The sequence below is a fragment of the Aedes aegypti genome, chromosome 1 (genome assembly GCF_002204515.2).
Source record: "Aedes aegypti strain LVP_AGWG chromosome 1, AaegL5.0 Primary Assembly, whole genome shotgun sequence".
Classification (NCBI taxonomy): domain Eukaryota; kingdom Metazoa; phylum Arthropoda; class Insecta; order Diptera; family Culicidae; genus Aedes; species Aedes aegypti.
Genome location: NC_035107.1, coordinates 76,924,146 through 76,930,145, shown reverse-complemented (window position 1 = coordinate 76,930,145; position 6,000 = coordinate 76,924,146).

Sequence of the window (6,000 nt, the reverse complement as noted above, 5' to 3'; positions counted from 1 at the left end):
TGGTCAATCGGCAAAGAAAGCTCTCAGTTAATAACTGTGGAAGTGCTCATAAGAACACTAATCTGAGGAGCAGGCTTTGTCCCAGTTGGGACGTAACGCCAGAAAAGAAGAAGAAGAATGCTAATGCTAATCATAAAAGAAGTCCAATCAAGAATCAGATAAATATGAAAATTTTGGGTGAAATGAGCATGGTTACAACCCTTCTGATAACTGTTATTGTTGGCGCGGTAAAAAGTTAAAACCGGTATTGCGGCGCTTATATTAAATCCACATCCAGCGGCGGCGGTAACGCGCAGAAGATATGCGCGCAATTCAAACGCAACGTCAAAACTCAAGTAGGCTTGGATTTTTTCGTGCTTCAAGGACACAAATGTTTCAAATTTGCTAAATCTCAAACATTTATTGATTTTCATTATCACTGCGACGGTATATCGTCATTTTCAGATAATCGCATTACGTGGATTTATCTTGCAGAGCACAATATCCCGACGAAGTTGAATTTTTCTCAGAATCTATGCGAGATACCTAACTTCGGAAGTGGTGTATTCAATTCACATCCGCATGCGATTTAATGCGCCCTGCTTCCAAAGTAAGGTATCTTGCATGGATACCGAGAAAAATCCATTTTCGGCGAACTGCATTTTCTAACGATTGACCGAACTTACAACAATTTCAGCACTCATTTCCTTCAACTATAATTGCCTGTAAGACGTTCATAATAAATTTGTTTGTTTATGATATGAGAAATCTTACCAAAGCCTGACAAAATGGGGAATTTGGATAAAAAGAACATGATTTCAATCTGTGTGATCAGTTTTAATTCCTAAATTCACTTCTTTGTACTGTTTATCGTTTAAAAAGTGTTATTCATAGTTCACTATCAGCTTCCCTGAATATCTGAGTCAAGATATATCAGGGTATTAGAATTATCAGAATTTCAGAATTCAGGATTCAAAATCAGAATAATCAGAATATCAGAATTATTACAGGATATATCAAGATCAATATCAGGGTCAGGCTTCAAGTTCACTGAAGAAGTCAAGAGACAATGGGGATTTTGGGTAAAAAGAGAATGATAACGATCCATCATCCGTTTGATCAATTGTGATTATTACATTCCTTTTTACTGACTTTTATAGCTTAGAAAACATTACTTCAATAGTTCACGAACATTTGCCGTGCATATATCAATATGAGAAATTATTATATCAGAAATCAGAATGAGAGTCTGATAATTTGGGGAATTTGGGTAAAATGGGCATGATAACTATCCGTGTGGTCAGTTTAAATTCATGTACTCTCTGTCTAGACTATCATCGATAAGTAAACGTTATGCCGAGAGCTTATAAACTGTTTCTCTGCATATAATAAGGTAAATTTTATGAAAAAAAAACTCATCAAAATGGGGAATTCGGGTAAAATGGGCATGATAACGATCCATGCGGCCATCAAAACCAGTTTCAATTGATTCCTTAGACATTTTAACATAAGATACAGGTTTTTTCTCAAGGATTACTAGTTGCGTTCAGAATATACAGAATTCTTCGTCGGTTTGTTACATTTTTTTCCCACTGTGCATTCGTTTACTTCGCAGATAAATTGCTGTTAAGGTACCGCGGGGCAAGTGGGTAAATGGAGTAAGTGAAAACAATTGATATATTTTACTGAATATGTGAATTAACGTTTTAAACTCATGCGTAAACCTTTGAGGTCATTGAGAACATTACGATAGGTAAAAGATTTCTGAGGAATTATTTTTGGTGGGGGCGATATTTTCACCCGCCGCCTCTGTGTCAACTTCTCGATCATTGAAGATCGATCTCACACTTGTGAGCACGAGAGACAATAAATACAATACTTTTATATTCTATGACAGTCAGTGCTAAATACAACACGTTCATGTAAAGCGTCCCGGTTCTATTATTTACATCCGACGTTTCCCAGCCTTTCCGGTATTCGATTCGGTCCGCCGCATAGTTTGTTCCGTCGGGAGATTCCAACAATTATTGCATAATAGAGTGAAAAATTGTTAACCTGTCAACTGTTACTCCGTAACAAGTTGGCGACGTACAATCTTATTTTAATATTTTCAGTGGAAAAAAGTTGCGGAAAATAATTTCCTGTACCAATTCTTAGTTGTCCTCTGTGACAGTTTCAAACTGCAATAAAAAAAGTTTTAGAATTAATTCGACGTAGACCTAAAACTAACTAAATTTAAACACCGTCAATTTTCTTATCAGGTGGGGCAAGTGAAAAGTTTATCATTAGAGATTGAATTTGTGTTTTCTCTTTAAGTAGCCATAAGTAAACATGGTTCGCAATTATCATAGAAAAACATAACGTGCTGATAATTCAAGAAACACTATACTCAAGCGTTAAAAGCTATTAGAAATCATGGAAATTCTCTTAAAGATGTTGCCAAACATTACAATATCAATGTGTCTACTTCGTGCAGCCAATTAAAAGAAAGACGTTGACTGAAAAGTTGCAATATTAGAGAACACACGGAAATCTAATGGAATGTCTATGTAAAGCTAGTTTAAAACATAAAAATGGCGTATAGGTCTATCCACATAAAAAAGACCCTAAATACGTTATTGAAGGATTCCGTTTGATTTCTCCCGAAGAGTTATCTGACGTCATATCCAACTTTCTCAAAAACAAATAACGAGCGGTGGGAATTCTACAGAGCAGAAATGCAATTGCTGTCCTATAATGTAAGAACTAACATTGGAAATGTTGCATTTATAATGTTGTCGAATCATTTCAACTAACATAACTGAACAGAAGAAAATTGAAGTGAAAAGAATAACATTTTCTTTGTTTACATGTTACTTATGTTATTGTTCGTTGGGAAGCCTTAACAAGTGTTAAAGCTAATAGAAATCGTGAATATAACTGATTGTTTTTGAATTTATTGTTCAAAACGGTAAACTTTTCACTTGCCCCACTTTTGGGGCAAGTGAAAAGTAAGGAGACATTTTTCAAAAACTTTTTCTGTATTTTTTTCTTCAATTTTTCATAAAAATCAATTTCAGCATGCTGCTTATATATGGTGGGAGTCAAGCTAAAAAATAAACACAACCTCATTTGTTTCAATTTAAAGTCTCTAGAATTGGAAGAATCTCAACTATGCGAATTCCATTACCCACTTGCCCCACGGTACCTTATAGTGTTTTGATCCATAATATGAGTCTATTTGATCCATAATAAGGATAACCCTCTCCCACTGATCCACATCTGTGGGGTGGACATCGTTTGGAATTTCCAAGGAAATCATCACTTTTTGGCAAATACCCGAGAATTTCGAAGTATATTCTCAAAAATAACTGTATTCTGCAGTGTCAGGAAGGTCTCTTTGATTTGTACAGCGTTACCATGTTTTTTAATCATATTTTGTTCCGAGAAATTGCCCTTAGTTGATCCATAACTGTGGGGTGAGTGTATATGTCAAAACAAGTGTATAGTTTCTTATATTATTTGCAGCAAACCATCGCTTTAAGTAAATATTTAGATTTACTTTATTACAGTTTACATGCGAATTTAAATGTTTAATAATTTGCAGTTTCTAGTATTCTAGTTGTAACATTAAGAGCACAAATTACTGTGATCTTTCTAGAACAGGTTTCCCGAGGATCTATAGTTGATCACAAGCACTTATCAGTGTAATTCTAACAGTATAGGAACCGTAAGAGACGATTCAAATACGACGTATATCGTTTTTCGGAATTTCTGGACCCCCTCCCCCCTCTGTCACGCATTTTCCAATACCTTATACACGTACTGTCACACTTTCGTAGACCCTACATTCCCCCAAATTCGACCCCTAATCCGAGTGATCGCTGGGGCGGTTTATAACATTTCGAAACCGAATGACATTTCTCTAAAAAATGCTAACATTTTTGTTTGCATAACATGTAATTTTTAAGAGTTTTTGGATGCCTAAAAATTATTTTAAATTACTTGTTGGTTGTTTTTCGTTCCGCGAGTTTTGCTGGGCAGTGTTTCGAAGGGCCCAAGCAAGACGCTTTGTTTTCGGGACGCGGGGAGTTGTTTTTCGTTCCGCGAGTTTTGCTGGGCAGTGTTTCGGAGGACCCAAACAGGACGCTTTGTTTTCAGGACGCCGGGAGTTGTTTTTCGTTTCGCGATTTTTGCTGGGCAGTGTTTCGGAGAGCCCAAGCAAGACGGTTTGTTTTTGGGACGCCAGGAGATTGTTTTTCATTTCGCGAGTTTTGCTGGGCAGTGTTTCGAAGGGCCCAAGCAAGACGCCTTGTTTTCGGGACGCCGGGAGTTGTTTTTCGTTCCGCCAGTTTTGCTGGGCAGTGTTTCGAAGGGCCCAAGCAAGACGCCTTGTTTTCGGGACGCCGGGAGTTGTTTTTCGTTTCGCGAGTTTTTCTGGGCAGTGTTTCGGAGAGCCCAAACAAGACGGTTCGTTTTCGGGACGCCGAGAAGTTTTACGGTTCGCGTTGTGTGAGTGCGAAAAGATATCCGTGTTAAGTCGAGGATGGATTACCAACTGGTGAGCTCGTTTCATGCTTATAATGACACATATTTTCATGAAAACGTTATTTTATTTAATGTTCAAATAAACTTTGAATTAAACTTTCATCAGGACGTACTTTAAACAAAAAAAATCTACTCATATCAATTTCCTTCAAATTTAACATATTTTTCTCTAAAAATTTCGGGGAAAATGATTTTTTTTATATCTTTGGATATAAAAAATATACATTGTAGAATTTTCCAGCCAATTTCTAACAATCATTGATTTTGATAACCACCAAAAAATGACCGTTCTAAACGATGTTCCATATTCGTGTGAAATTTAATTATTTTGGAGAATATTTTATTATCACAACATTGTACAATATTAGTCTAACAATGTACAGAAAACCGATTAAAATTTCATTGGTAAGTGAAAAAGATACAGCATGCACAAGGTGTCCACTTTATAAAATGAACAGTCCTTATTCTTCGTAAATCAAAGAATAAGTGTTCTGAAAACACCAGCAGGATTCAATGCAATCCCGCACTTTTATTCACACTTTCGCACTTGTGAGGCCGCACTTCGCAGTCCAGTAGTGAAAGAAATACACAATATAACAATGAAGAACAAGCTGGATTTGTACTGCCCTTCTTTGCCTGCTGGACCTGCCTGCCTGCTTGTCTCATGTTCTACACTGTTAAAAATAATGAAAATTACACGTCATGTAAACTTGTCTTGAGAAATCCTAAAGATAAGTCAAAACCTCCTTGATAAATAATAATAATAATAATTTCTCTACCCGAATTACTAATGGTATCCCTTTATTAAGCAAATTATTAAGCAATTTATTAAGCAGGAGATTCTTAGAAAAATCTTTTTTGAATACTCCCAAACGTTATCTCTGAGAAAATCTTTAAGAGTTTACTTACGGTTCTTTCCATTTTTTTTCAGAATCATTATCAACAACTACTCCAGTATTCAGTATTCTTGCTTATACATTTACTCCTTTCAGTTTGCTTAACATCATACAAAAAAGTCATTCAAGAAATTCTCTTCATTCATCACAAGTTCGATTCTACCCCATTACCTCGAATGTCATTTACCCGAGAGATATAATCTCGAATTCCCATACCATGGAGAAATGTCACCAATGTCATTATGCCAAGATAATTGTAAAGTCGGGGTGATGGAATTCGGGGTCATGGTAAAGCGACCACATATGTCCCGCGAAACGCGGGACACCCTGTCAGATCTCGTTCCCAATTAAACATTATTCGTATTGGATGTGTATTCTACAAACATTTTAGGTCTAAATCATGATCTAATATCTCAGTTTAGTCAAACAATTAGTGTTGACGCAGTAATATCATGTTGAAAATTGCGTTGTCCCGCGAAACGACGTCTGGTCACCTTAGGTTATGGCATTTGGAGTAAAGGGGTGGAATCCAGAAGTTCATTCACAGATTTCTACATTAATTTCCCTGAATACTCCAAGGAAATTTCACAAGGATTTT